The sequence below is a fragment of the Rattus rattus genome, chromosome 1 (assembly GCF_011064425.1).
Source record: "Rattus rattus isolate New Zealand chromosome 1, Rrattus_CSIRO_v1, whole genome shotgun sequence".
Taxonomy (NCBI): Eukaryota; Metazoa; Chordata; class Mammalia; order Rodentia; family Muridae; genus Rattus; species Rattus rattus.
This window is the reverse complement of record NC_046154.1, coordinates 18,643,834-18,658,781: the sequence shown is the minus strand read 5'-3', so window position 1 is coordinate 18,658,781 and position 14,948 is coordinate 18,643,834.

The window sequence follows — 14,948 nt, the reverse complement described above, 5'->3', positions numbered from 1 at the left end:
CCCTTGTGGGATGTGTTTTCAGTTCCCTCAGGTAGAGATGTTTGGAAGAGTCCCTAGTTCTCAAAGCCAAAAATCTCTGAATCTGAAACTTTGAGACAGCTACTGGTGATGATGCTGTTAAGTGGAAAATTCCACTTGAGTGACGGGACTCGGTGTAAACAAAGGCTCACCAAAAACATGGCAGGAAGTTAGCTCAGAGCTGGTGTAGAAGGTGGATGCAAAATGTGAAGGACCTGCAGCTGAGTCTGGTCCTCTGCCAGAGATGTCTCCCTGCCAGCGTGCAAGCGCTTAAAAAAAAGTGAATCTCAAAACACTTGAGGTTCTGAGCATTTCAGAGGAGGGGTCTCCACTTGCATTAGGAAGGGTTAGGGACTCACTTTAGGAAGTCCACCCCGCTGCCTTGTCTTTCTGAGTGGCTGTGGCATTTCCCATTGACTTTGGGAAGGGCACCTGTGTCCACCTCTCCCTCTGCCCCATTGCTTGGTGTAGTCAGTTCCATTCTGGTTTTTGTCTTAGCCATTCTGACAGCTGTGTGCAGGGAAAGGCAGATGCCAGACATCCCTGCCTCGGCTTGCGTTTTCTTGTATGCCTGTGTGTGTGGGAGAATGGGGGGATGGGTCTCTTGTAGCCCAGGCTAGCCTCACACTTACTCTGTAGCTGAGGCTGGACTTGAACTTCTGATCCTCTTGCCTCTGCCTCCCAAGTGCTGGGATTCCAGGTGTGCACTGCCGTGCTTGGTTTATTCCGTGCTGAGGACTAACGCCAGGACATCATGCCTTCTTGGCAAGCACTTTAAGGAGTCACATCTTCAGACACCTTAATCCAGTCCCTGTTCCTGTTCCATGGAAGCCAAGGGAAAGAACAACAAGAGCCCATCTCCTTTCATGTATTAACCACAACATATTACTCCCATTAATGCTCACGGTAATTACATTGGAGCGTGGTTGTCTGTTATGCTTGTATTTCATGTATACTGTATGTATCATAAAATCACGTTCAACTATAATTCGCTTTGACTGTTGGCCAAGTTCTGTGTAAATGCTTCAGGAATGGTCCTCATGCAATACCTTCAAGCCAAGAGTGGTTAGAGTACTGACTGCTCTTGCAGGGGACCACAGTTCAATTCCCAGCACTCGAGTGGTGCCTCACAACCAACTGAACTCCAGATCCAAGGGATCCAATGCCCTCTCCTGACCTGTTGTGAGCACACACGCACGCACGCATGCACACACACACACAGACACACATGCAAATCACCCATATACATAAAATGATAAAACATATAAAACAACTGCCTTGGACGGAGAAAGTATCACTCTGCCCAGCCATTGGCCAGTCTGAAATGACAGAGTCGACTAGAACCAACTTCAATGTTACCAGAGGTCAGAATCTCTCCTGGGGATAGGGCTTAGCCTGAGATAGTATGGCTACCCATGTTTGTGGTGGAACGTCTGCCACACTCACTAGGAAACGCTTCCTCACTCATTGGCAACCAGCAGCTTTTGTTCAGGGGTCTCGGAAGATGAGGGAGGCCCTGAAGGTCCCACTCCTACTGATTTCCAGCCCCTGTCAGTGGTTCAGTGACAGCTTTTTAAGACACCATCTTTTTTTTTTTTTGTCTTTTTCTTTTTCTCAGAGCTGGGGACCGAACCCAGGGCCTTGCACTTGCTAGGCAAGCGCTCTACCACTGAGCTAAGTCCCCAACCCCTTAAGACACCATCTTAACTGTGGTTTTGAAGGAAACAGGACTCTGGATGCACATTTCAGTCTACACTGGAGCCCTTCACACAGGGCTCTGCTTGACCACAGCATGACTGAGTTCCCTTCTACATTCTCCAATGCCTGTCTTTGCTCTGGTGTATCTTCTCCCTCGTGGCTATAGGTCAACAAATGCTACTCTGTCGGTTCTTGGACTTGTCATTGTGGCCTCAAGTGGGCTTCAACTTCAAGGTTCCCTTCAAGAAGCCCGGGCTCCAAGTCACCCTCAGATTTATCAAACTTAGCTTTGTACAGTGAGTGCCAGCGAGGTAGGCAGAGCCCAGGCCTGCCTGTCTTATTCTAATGGAACCTTAGAAGCTGCAGTCCTAGCAAATTCCCAGGCAGAACCTATGTTGCAGGTTCTGGGACCCAACAGCCCTGCCTTATGGCTGTCAGGGCAGAGTGACAGGTAGGTGAAGACTGCCCAGATCTGGCCACCAGCTGATACCATTACATGCAAAAGGGTAGCTGAGGGCACAGGGACCCACTCACTCATTCACTTGTCTCTGCTTGGCTGGGTGTGATTCAGGACCCTAGAAGGTGTGTGAGGGAAGCAGTCAGCCAGGAGGAGGTCCTTGGATGGTGGCAGTTGGTGCCTAAGGACAGGATTGGGGACCCCTGCTGGCACCCTGAAAAGGTTAGTTGTAAAAGGAGCCAGGCTCCCCAGCCCCTGGTCTGTCCTTCTGTTTCTGCAATGTCCTCTTCCTCTATGTGTGTTTCTCCCATGATGCTTTGCTATTTCCGTCATCCCGAGTCCTCCAAGCTCGGTGACCCATGAGCTGCAGGCGAGTCTCTGGTCCTGTAGGAGTTCTGGGGTTAAGACAAGTACCACGGCGTTAGGGTGTTTGTTTGCCTGTGGTTTTGTTTTCTTTTTTCAAGATAGGGCTTCTCTGTGAAACTCTGGCCATCCTGGAACTCGCTCTGTAGATCAGGCTGGCCTTGAACTCAGAGATCTGCCTGCCCCTGCCTCCCGAGTGCTGGGATTAAAGGGATCACCAAAGTTTTTGTGGTTGTTATTGTTTTGGTTTGTTTGTTTGTTTGTTTTTTTGGCATGGGTTCCAGAGGTTTGCACGGTGGGTGCTTTTTTTTTTTCTTTTTTTTTTTTTTTTTCCGGGGCTGGGGACCAAACCCAGGGCCTTTTGCTTGTTAGGCAAGCGCTCTACCACTGAGCTAAATCCCCAACCCCAGGGTGGGCGCTTTTACCAGCAGAGCGATTCCCACTGCTCCACACCAAATATGTTAATCTCATCATTCACACACTGCGAGGTTTGCTTTTCCTTCTCTTCGTTGGACTTAATTCCTTCTGATTATTACTTACACAAATGACTCCCCTGGCAAGGCCCTGGACCAAAGCTACTGTCAGAACCAAAGAGGAAATTTTTAGGAAAGATGTCTAAAATGGTTTTGGCAAACTTGGGCCCAAGGATGTGAACTTTTTAAAGTGTCCTGGTGGCTCTTATCAAGTTTGTTCCATTTTAGGACAAAGGGGTCACTAGTGAAGCCCTCCAGATGCGACATCTGTGGCCTCCCAGAAGAGTTTAGAGACAGGCAAAGCTGACAAGGCCCCCAGCCCCAGTTGCAAGTGTATGCTAATATCCCTTCTCTCCCCTCCCTTCCCCTCCCCTCTCCTCCCCTGCCCTTCCCTCCCCTCTCCTTACCTCTCCTTTTCCCTTCCCTTCCTCTTCCCTCCCCTCCCCTCTCCTCCCCTGCCCTTCCCTGCCCTCTCCTCACCTCTCCTTTTCCTTCATTTCCTCCCCTCCCCCTCCTCCCCTCCCCTCCTCCCCTCCCCTTCCCTCCCCTCTCCTCACCTCTCCTTTTCCTTCATTTCCTCCCCTCCCCCTCCCTCCCCCCCCTCCCCCCCTCCCTCCCTCCCTCCCTCTCCTTTTCCCTTCCTCTCCCTCTTCTTCCTTCCCTTCCCCTCCAGTCTTCTCTCCTCCCTTCCCTTCTCCCTCCTTCCCCTTCTTTCTTCCTTTTTCCCTCCCCTCCCTGTCCCCCTACTTCCCTTCCTTCCCTTTATGACTGAGACCTTGCTATGTTGCCCAGGCTCTGAACTCAACAATCCTCCTGCCTCAGCCTCCCAGGCATGCATCCCTCTACCAACCAGCTCCGTCTTCTGTTCTCACCACATCTTGCTATGTCGCCGTAAATGTGGATGCCCAGCTCCTCCCCGGGGCTGTCCATCTCCGTCTCTTTGGTCTGAAGGCATTCTCAGAGGAATGTCTTGGCTCAGCGACAGCCTGGTTCTGGCTTCCTTTAACAGGTCTCTAATGGTTCTGTTGCCCTATGGGCTTCTAATGGAGTGTGAGCCTGGCATTTCCTGGTGACCTTCATTTAACCCAAGGTTTGGCTGCATCGCTCCTGTCAACTGAGGCAGGCGGTAATGGAGCATGAAGTGGCTAAGTGTGTGGTTGGCCCTTGTGTAAAGTGACTCTCTTTCTAAGGGAGGGGCTGTCTGCACCACCCAGCACCTCTACAGCCCCGGCTTACCTGCATCTGGAGTTCCCACTGCGGGCCGCCACCGCTGTTTCCCCACAGATCTGTTTGCACCTGTCTCCTAAGGCTGTCGATGATGTCAGAGGAGCTCTCCCGGATGCTGGGGGCTGCAGCGAGCCTCTGCACCCCTGAGAGCTGCCCTGGGGGTGGAGGTCTTCAAGCTCTTGTCTTGCTCGGTGCTCTCACGTTGCCCCATTTTACAGCCTAGAACACTAAGGCTGTGAGCAGATCGGAGCTAACGCAGATGGGGATCTACAGTCAGCTCTGCCCTGATGCCCGGCCTTGGTCCGTTCCACGGCTGACTGGGGTGTGAGTCCAGCCTAGAACCTTGCCTGTACTGTGATTGGCACCCTTGTATGTGGAGCCCACACCATCTTATAACATCAGCATCTGACTTCCTGGATGCCTCTGGTAACCTGGGCTGAGCGCCACTGGGCACAAGATAGGAGCCAGAGATGCTTAGGGATGCCCACCTTGCTTTCCCTCCCCCTCCCTCCCTGTCTCCTTAATCCTGTGCTCTGAGGACACGGTGTGGGATGCTGAACTCGGGTTTCAAGAAGCTAAATTGAGGACAGGGAACCGTTTCTATCTTCAACCTCCTAATTTAGCTTTTTGTAGAGAGACACTTGAATTATCTAAACCACCCTTCCACTAAACCCATTGTGGCGCAAACTTGACATTCATGAAAGACAGCATAGCAATGGAAGCTTCCACAGGAGATGTAGCAAGCACCACTCACCCTCCTCCCCCCTCCCCCCTCCCCCCCCCCTCCTCCTCACCCACCCCTCCTCCTCCACCCACCCTCTCCCCACTCACCCCTCCTTCCCATTCACCCCTCCATCCTACTCACTCCTTCTTCCCATTCCTCCCCCCTCCCCACTCACCCTCCTCCCCATTCACCCTCCTCCCCATTCACTCTCCTCCTCACCCACCCTCCTCCTCACCCACCCTCTCCCCACTCACCCCTCCTTCCCATTCACCCCTCCTTCCCACCCCCTCCTCCCTACTCCCCTTCCTCCTCACCCACCCTCCTCCTCACCCACCCTCTCCCCACTCACCCCTCCTTCCCATTCACCCCTCCTTCCCACCCCCCCCTCCTCCCCACTGCCCCTCCTCCTCACTCCCCCTCCACCTCACCCACCCTCTCCCCACTCACCCCTCCTTCCCATTCACCCCTCCATCCTACTCACTCCTGCTTCCCATTCATCCCTCCTCCCCACTCACCCTCCTCCCCATTCAACCTCCTCCCCATTCACTCTCCTCCCCCCCACTCACTATCCTCCCCACCCACCCTCTCCCCACTCACCCCTCCTTCCCATTCACCCCTCCTTCCCATTCATCCCTGTTTCCCATTTACCCCTCCTCCCTACTCTCCCTTCTCTCCACTAGCCCTCTCCCCCTGCTCATCTTCCTCCCCACTCATTCCTACTCCCCATTTACCCTTCAACTCACCCATCCCTACTCATCCTCCTCTCCCCCTCCTCCCCCTCCTTCCTATTCATCCTTCACTCCTCCCCTCCCCCTCTCCCTCTCCTTCCCCCTCCCCCTCCCTCTCCCCCTCCCTCTCACTCCTCCCCTTCCTCCTCCCCACTCTCCTCTTCTTCTCTTTGCTTTATGTATTCCCAGAGTGGTCAGTCCTGATACCTGCATTTCTAGGAGCAATTGACCCATCATTCTCGATTCTCGATACATGGCTAAGTGACAGGTCACTGCTGGCCAAGGCCTGCCCATTGGCCATATTCTTTGTGAGAGAAAGGGTACCTGGTTTGAGGACTTGCATTTTCTCCTGCCCCAGAAGTGAAAGGTTGTGGATTGTCACAGATGTGGGTTCCTTATTCTCCATCAACTTCCCCAGAATCCCACTGATACTCCCCGAGGTTCCACCTGGCAGTCCGTGGGTGCCATGGGAAGTAAGTTCTGAGTTTAGCCAGGCATAGGCTGGCCTCCTGTGTAAAGCTGCCCCATGACTTGTACTGAAGTATTTTAAGTCACATAAACTAAGCCGTGTTAAAGTTCATCAGATTTCAGCAAACAACTGTCAGCTAGATGGACTCCAGATGTATTTGGGGACTCATGGCCTTTTGTCCACACCATAACTGGGTATGACAGTGTTGCAGTTCCAAATTAGCTAAAGTGGTACCATCATGATGTTTGCCCTCGAAGCCACGGATCCACACTGGTCCGCACTGGCCAACTGCTGGCTCCGTGTCCTCCCATAGTCCACAGCCCCGCCGTGACTGTGCTGAGCAGAGGGATTTTCTCACTGACCACTGACCTGGGAGAAACCTGGGTTCTGGGGCTCAGCTCTTCATCCAGCCACCTTCCCACATCCTAACCCCTCAGCTCTCCTAAGGGACATCCTGCCCACTCTGCCTGCTTCCCACTAGCCAAAATCTCTGTTGTAGACTTGGGTTTTCAGGACTGGGAACCAAACTCAGGGTCTCACACACCCTAGGTAAGTGTTGAGCCCTGAGACCCAGCTCCAGCCTCCACCACTGAGCTCAGACCTTAGCTCAGCACCAATGCCACTGGCTTTAGTCTTCGTTTATGTGCATGTTTGACTGGAGAGTGACTGGAGAGTGCAAGAGTGCCCTATCCACCAGAAGGGTGTGCTCCTTTATTCTCTCTCTCTCTCTCTCTCTCTCTCTCTCTCTCTCTCTCTCTCTCAGAGGTTAGAAAACAACAGGAGTTGGTTCTCTTCTACAACATGGGTTCAGGGGATCAAACTTGGTTGTCACGTAAGTGCTTTTACCTGCTGAGCCATTTTGCCAGACCCAAAATGGGCTCTTTTAAAGGATAAGGCATTAATAACTCTTTCTCTCTGTCTCTGTCTGTCTCTGTCTCTGTCTCTCTCTCTCTGAGTCTTTCTCTATCCATCCACCAATCCATTTGTCTGTCTGTCTGCCTGTATTGTATGCATATCTTTTTCTCTCTCTCAGAGTCTTTCTGTCTCTGTCTGTCTGTGTGTTGTATGCATCTCTCTCTCTCTCTCTCTCTCTCTCTCTCTGTCTGTCTGTCTGTCTCTCTCTGTGTATGAGTGTGTAGTATGCATCTCTCTCTTTCTCTTTGTCTCTCTGTCTCTTTCTTTCTGTCTGTCTCTCTCTATGTGTTATGTGCACATATGTGCCAGTGTGCATGTGTGTATATGACGGACCTATAACTATGAGCATGCGTGTACACTGTTCCAGCGTGGTGCCTGATTCCTATGAGCCTTTTGCTGAGTGCTTGGGGTTAGAGGGTGCAGGCTTTTGCATTCTTGAGGCTCCTTTCCACAGCGGTGACTTCACAAAAGCAACACGCCCCGAGACATGGCCTGCATGGGTCAAGCCTCAGCAGCCAGAGAGGGGCAGAGTCAGACAGGAATGGAACTTGGCTGGGCTTGTGACTCAGCCAGGGACCTTTGCACTTCTCTGGGTTTGCCAGCTCCCCTCCAAACTCGACAGATTAAACAGAAGCAGAAAGTTCAAAGGAAATTGACCTCAAGGCGGTGTTTACCAGAAGATGATGTCACCTCTATTGCAGAGAAAGGCTTTGCTGGAAAGAACTGAAAGAGATGCCTTTGCTATGAATGAGTTGAGCCACCAAGCTGGGGCGGGTTCAGCCGGCAGTTTTCACTTTATAAGGACTTCATTGGCCCCCTCCGGCGTGCCTTGTGCCATGCTCAGCCCTGGGACTGGATATGTGGGGCGAGCCATGGCTGGATGCTGGGCTTAGCATGTCCACCCCTCCCTGCCCTCCTTGAACATGCTCTGTCCTGCACAGAGCCTGCTTCTCCAGTGTCACTAAATCCCGTACAGTACCAGGGTTATGTTAACAGCACCTACCCGAACACCAGTGGGCCTGGCTGCTGGCTGCTATAGGGGACGCCTGGCTCCTGCAAGATCCTAGTGCCCGTGACTGTCACCCAGGTCCGGAGCCCCCGACCCCAAGCCTCAGTCACCACCAGCCCTAGCCAGCACTCTTTTTCTCCTGTCCCTCCCCCTCTGCGTCACTTGCCTTTGAAGTACCAAGGGAGCCTAACCGCAGTTGGCAATGTCCTCTGTGGAAAACACAGACGTGCGGGCCTCCCTGTTCTGTACCGCTTGGTCCCCTGTAAAAGTTGCGAAGGGGGTCATAAGGCTGCATAGTGGGAGGCTCTGCCTGGTCCAGTCTGTATCTGCTGTCCGTCCCATCCTGTCTGTCCTGTCCTGTCCCTTCTTTCCAGCGCCCTTACCTGTGAGTCACTAGTGTGAGAACGTCAACCCCTGTGGACTGGCTCCTCTTGCCCACCAGCCCAACCTTCACAATCTGGGCTGTGTGTAGATTCTGGCAGGGCACCCTGAGCAACCTGCCCTGCCTCCTTACTGTTCCTCTGAAAGCCGACTCATGACCCACCCAGTTCAGAGCTAGAGGGGACTCTGCTGGTTTTCAAGGGGCAGAAAGGTGTGGCCCCTATAGCCCTGCAACCGTCTGCAGGTATGACGGGTTCACTGTGACCCCAGCCTGCCAGAGACTGTCCTGTGGAGGAGAGGGTCTATAAGGGAGAGCCTCGGAAATGTGTGAGGGGGATTGAGACCATCTCAAGAATTCTTCGCGGCCACCCTAAAGTGACAGTGATAGCTGGGGTGACATCACATGGCGGGTCTGTCATGTATGTTCTGTTTTGTAGACTTGGATAAAATCCTAGCTGCGCTTAGGAAGGGAAAGGAAGTATGAGTGTGGATGCCAGGAGGCTGTGACCACTCCTGACCCTGGCAGCAACTTGCTGGGTAGCCTTGGGTAAGTTGCTTGCCCCCTCTGAGTCTCAGGCTTCGTATGAGGCAGAGGGTTGGACTGGACAGCCTCTATTCTTACCAGCTCTGAACCTCAGTGACCCCACAGTCCGGGAAACACAGTCCTGGTAACTCAGTGCTCGGGGGATCTGTGGAGGAATGTGGGGGAGGAGAGGATTCAGTTGGTGCTGGTAAAGCGGTCAGGCAAAGGGCAACTCTCTCAGCACCAGGGAAAACTCAGAAAGAGGCATGAGGTGGAAAGTAGCTGGGGCTTGTTTGTCAAAGCTGCTGCTGATGTCTGCAAAGACAGCCGACTGCTCTCGGTATCAGGATGCCAGGCCAGGTCGTTCATTCACCTGATTTTTCCCTGTCTGTTCATTCGTGTCTTGGTTCCTCTTTCACTGTTCATTCTTTCATGGCGAGGTGTGGTCCCTGGGAGTATAAACCCTGAAGCCACTTTGCTTGGGTTTAAATCTTGGCTCTGCCCCCTTTTTTTTGCTGTGAGATCTCAGTGTGTGTGTGTGTGTGTGTGTGTGTGTGCGTGTGTGTGTTCATTACTGTTTGCTGTGCCATGCCAGGGGTACTTGTTAGTTTTGTTAGTTAGTGCCAGTTTGACACAAACAAGAGACCCATTGGGCAGAGGAAACTCAACTGAGGAATTACTTCCTTCAGATTGGCCTGTGGCATGTCTGTGGGACCATTTTGGTTGATGTGAGAGTGCCCAGCCCATTGTGAGCAATGTCATCTCTGGGCAGGTCGCCCAGATTATATAACACAGGTGAGCAAGCCAGTAGGGAGCAAGCCGGTAAGCAGCATCCCTCCGTAGTCCCTGCTTCAAGCTCTTGCCTTAAGCTCCTGCCCTGGTTTTCCCCATGATGGACTGGACCCTCAGCTAAAATTAACCCTTCCCTCTCCCAGTTGGTTTTGGTTAGTGTTTGATTCCAGCAACAGAAAGCAAACTAGGGCAGCCAATCGCATGGAGTGTCAGGTGCTGTGCTGGGTAGTGATAGAGAGCTGAAGAGAAACCCCAGCCTTGAGTTGGTCACAAAGGGCTAAGCCAGTGGTCACCATGGTGGTGTAGGCATGCACAGGATGTGCTGTGAACAGGCTGGGATATCTGGGGAGGCTTCCCGGTAGAGGCTATGCTTGACCTGAGTCTCGTAAACTCGGAGGCAGGATAAGGATGGATTAGCAGGAGCCTTTAACGGCTTGTGCAGAGGCTTGGTGTGACTTGTTAAAGGCAAGGCAGGTGGTAGATCAAACTGGGGGAGGAATGGAGTGTGGCCCATGCTGGACATGCCAGGGCTGATCAAGAGGTAGCAAAGTCAACTGGATCTTAGGACACACTTGAATCAACAAGAAAGCTCCCACCACAGAGGGATGTGCTCATCGCTAAGCCACGAGCCCTACCACCACACGGATTCATTCTCTGTGTACGTGATAAGACACACGAAACAGAAAACAGAGACCCGGGGACAGAGGAGGTGTCTAAGACCTTGCTACCTTTCCTTCGTCACCACTGACCCTTCCTATGTGTCCCTGGGTCACTGCACTGCCCCACCTTTTGGTGGCTTGGCTCTGCACTCAAACAGAAGCATTTTTTTTATGGCCACTTTTTTTATGTGTTTATTTCTATATGCGTGTGTGGGTGTGCGTAGATCAGGGCATGCTTGTGCTGGACGGAGAGCAACCTATGGGAGTTGCTTCTCTCCTCCCATTCCATCATGTGAGTCTAGGGTTTGAACTCAGGTCATCAGACTCCATGGCAAGTTCCTTTACCCCTGTTTAAGCCATCTCTGACTCTGAGAGATTTTCCAACCTTTTAGGGAATTGAGGGGAGAAGCCAGAGGTGACACTGAGAGCTACTAAACGGAGCCCTCGGTTCAGAGTAATCTTTCCAGCAGAGGATGAAGGTGGGCTGAGGACATGCTCTGGCTCAAGGAGTCACCAGGAGTGGGAGTGACCCAGGAGATGGGTGACATACAAGCCTACTTCTTACCCAAGCCATTACAGTCTGCTCCTCCCAGGGCAGGTGACACACTGCACTGGCCTGGAGTCCCTTGTGACGCATGGCTGTCTCAAAAGGTGTGAGGATGCCGGGTCACTGTAGGAGCCACCCTGTCACCCCTCGGCAGCCTTGGGGCTCATGGGCTGTGTACAAGGTCCTGCTTTCCGCTCCTTGATCCACTAGAACGGTCGGGTCTCTTCATCTTGCTACAGAATCAAGGCCTTGATTTTGGTCTTTGAAAATGGCCAGGGGCTTGTTTTACAGCCTTCGAATGTCCCATGTACCCTTGAGGTGTCTCTGCAGGTGGGCGGGGCGTTCGCTGTGACATCGAAGTCAAGCTTTGGCTTCCGCCCATGTCATCGATGTGGAAATTTCCAGAGTGGATGATGGCTTTGTTAGCGTCTCTCTTCAGGCGTGTTGTCTTTACTCTTGTGGATCTCGTCTATGAAGCTCAGGCGTGTCTCCATTCAGTGACCCCTTTCTCCCTCATAAATGTCCCTACTAATCTCTGAAAATTGCTCTGAAGTTGAGGGGACATTAATACAGTCTCGCGGGCTTTCTTTTCATGAGTATTTTGTTCACATCGGGTATTGGTCCATTTAAATCTGCTGTGCCTTTATATTTAGAATAATTTTCTTGGGGCTGGCAGGATGGTTCAGTGGTTAACAACACTTATGGCTCTTATAGAGGACCTGGGATCAGGCTCTGGTGCCCACACTGGCTCACAACCATCTGTTCTTCTGGTTCAAAGGCATCCAATACCCTCTGACTTCCTCAGGCACCAGGCATGCACATGGTACACAGACATGCATGCAGGCAAAACATTCATACACATAAAATGAGTAAATATAAGGAAACTAAAGTAATTTTCTTAGCTTTAGGATTTGAGACAGCTCTAACTAGCCTAGAACTCTTTGTGATGCCCCTGCCTCAGCCTTCAACATGCTAGGATTATAGGTATGAACCACACACCTGATAGGTTTTTTAAAATAAACTATACAATTAGGTTCCCCCTCCTTTAATTCAGTCTAATAAACTGCCATTAAATAGGACTGTGTGTATACAATTTACAGGGTCTTTGTGTGTGGCTGGTTTGTCGAGATAGGTTCTTTTGTAGTTCAGGCTAGCCCAGAACCCATCATGCAGCTGAGAATGATCTTGAACTCCAGCTCCTCCTGCCTCAGCCTCCCCAGTGCTGGGACTGCAGAAATGTGCCACAACATCTAGTTTTATGTGGTGCTAGGACCAAACCAGAGCTTCATACATTCTGGGCAAAGCGCTCTACTAACTGGACCACATCCCTAGCTCAACAGTGTACGTTTGGTGGTGTCAGAGGCCTGGCTGGCTTTAAGCCGTCTAGCTTGACGTCTGCTGTCCAATTATCTCTTCTTTGTCTCTGGTCTTCCTTTGCTGGCCTTCTTTGTATTAATTATTAAAAATACCAAGCCAGGTTGGGTGATTCCAGTCTGTAACCCTGGGAATTGGCAGTCAGAAGCAGTCCCTTCAGCTACATAGTAAGTTCAAAGTCAGCCTGGACCACTTGAGACTGTCTCAAACTATTTAGTTTTGACTTAAAAAAAAATTAGGGTGCCGAATGTCTTTAATCCTAGCACTCAGGAAGCAGAGGCAGTTGGATCTGAGTTTAAGGCCAGTCTGGCCTACAGAATGAGTCCCGTCTCAAAACAAAACAAAACAAAACAAAACAAAATAAAACACCCCCCCCAATAAAAACAAACAAATTTGCTGCTTGCTTTAAGGGTTTGGTGATGACAGGTGATCCCACAGGTAAGTGATCCATGGTGAGTGATGGCATTTGGTGTTCCCACACCACTTCCTCAGAGAGAAGGAGGAGGAACTGGGGGAAGAGGGGAAGAGAAGGAAGGGGAGGAGCAGGAAGAGGAGTGGGAGGAGGAGTGGGAGGAGGGAGAAAGGGGAAGGGGGCAGGAGGGAAGACGAATCCGGAAGAGGAGAGCAAACAGCCAACGTTTCTAAACATTTAGCAGAATGTTGCTGGTGACCCAGGCTACTCTGAAACAGTTCGCTTTATCTTAACTGTTGTAGCACAAACCCAGTGCTTGCCACAGATGACAATGGAAGAAGCTTAGGCTCAGGAGCACAGGATACTAATACATTGAGAATTTTAGAAAAGTGGACACATTTCTGGAGACACGTCACAATTGAACCACCAGGGTTTTAAAAACTCCACTCAGGTCAACAACAAGAAACACCAGAAACACGGTTAAATTAGTGCCGCCACTCCCCACCCCCCCAAAAAAAATGTCTAACGGAAGCTAAGCATGCCAATCCAGGCACGGGGGTGGGGGAGGCGCTGAGGCAGGAGAATTACAGCAATTTGAGGGCAGCTCAAGCTACCTAGAGAGTTCCAGACTGGCTTCAGAACATAGTGAAAGTCTTTCTACAAGAAAGAAACTTGCAGTAGTCCAGTGCCATCCTGTATTGTTTTTTCCAGACTATTGTAATATCTTTTGTTCTTAGATACATTGTAACCCTCTGCTGAGTGGTATTGCTTTGACTTGAAACACTTACCATTTTAGAGCTTAAAACCCTGGCTTGCCTAGCATTACCTCAAATTCACTGTCTTCCACCAGAGTTAGTCTTTTGTATCCTTTTGACTTTTTGCTCCAGGTCACTTTGGTTGCTTAGACAATTTCCTTTCTCGTTTCTGATGGGTTTGCTGGTGACAGACATGCTTATTGTTTGTTTTCTCTGTGCATAGCCCCAGCTGTACTGGAACTCGCTATGTAGACCAGGCTGCCGGGGAAACACACAGAGGTCTGCCTGCCTCTAGGTCAGAATTTAAGGTGTTCGACACCATACCTGACCTCAGCTTTTGTTTTCTTCTGGAAAATGTTTTTATTCCCATTCCTTGTTGGACCTCAGACACTGTCCACAGTGTGTTTCTTGCAGCATTTTGGAGCAGTCTCATCTTTCCCTGGCTTCCATAGTTTCTGATGAGGAGTCTGATGAGGAGTAAAAATGAATTTCACCTCCATTTCTTTCTTCATTATGGCGATCATCTTTTCCTTTAAATCCTTCAACACCATAGTAATGGCTTCGTGTATCTCTATGGACAGTTCCGCCATCTTTCCCATCCTTGGACCTCCTTCCTCTTGGTGTTTCTTGTGGCAAAGGGTCATGCTTTCTGGTTCCTGACATGTGTAGAATTTCTGACTGGGTGATCCATCATGGACTTCTCAATGCTGACTCTTTCTACCATGTCATCTCCCTTTAGTTCTGGCCTTTCTTTTCATAGGTACCTAGGTAATAAGTCACCCTGCTTGCCTCATTTGAAGCCTTCAAATTCTACTGTGCCTTACCTGAACTGACCCTCACTCTGGGAACAACTCAGTTTGCATCTAAGGCACCAGCTCCATGGGGTCTCCATAGTAGATCCTCAACACTGGATAGTATGGACTCCAGTATGTCCTGTCTCTGTGGGACCTGGGAAGGGCTCAGTTTACAGCTTTACTGTTGCTCTTTGAGTAGCCTCATGGAATCCCATCCTATACTCTGGAAAATTATACTCTTATTTGTAGCTTCCTCCTTTCTAGAGCTTTCCACACATTTCCTAGCAGAATTCTAACCTTCGAACTCTCAATCCGGTAAGAGCATCGTGTGCAGTGCAGGAAGCATGCTTCCCAACCCTGATCTGGAATAGGAGTCCAGGGAGGAACCATGGCTTTTTTTATTTTTAAAGGAATATGTTTCTCTTTTCTATTTATTTGTATTACATTTAAAACTTTATTAGTTATTTAGTGTGCATGTGTATGGAAGTGTGTGAACGGGGACACATGCCATGACACTCATGTAGTTGAAGAATCACTTGCAAGAGTCAATACCATTCTCAGTGTGGGTCCCGGGGATAGAACTAGGATCATCAGTCTTGGCTGCAAGCACCTTTACCCACTGAGCCATCT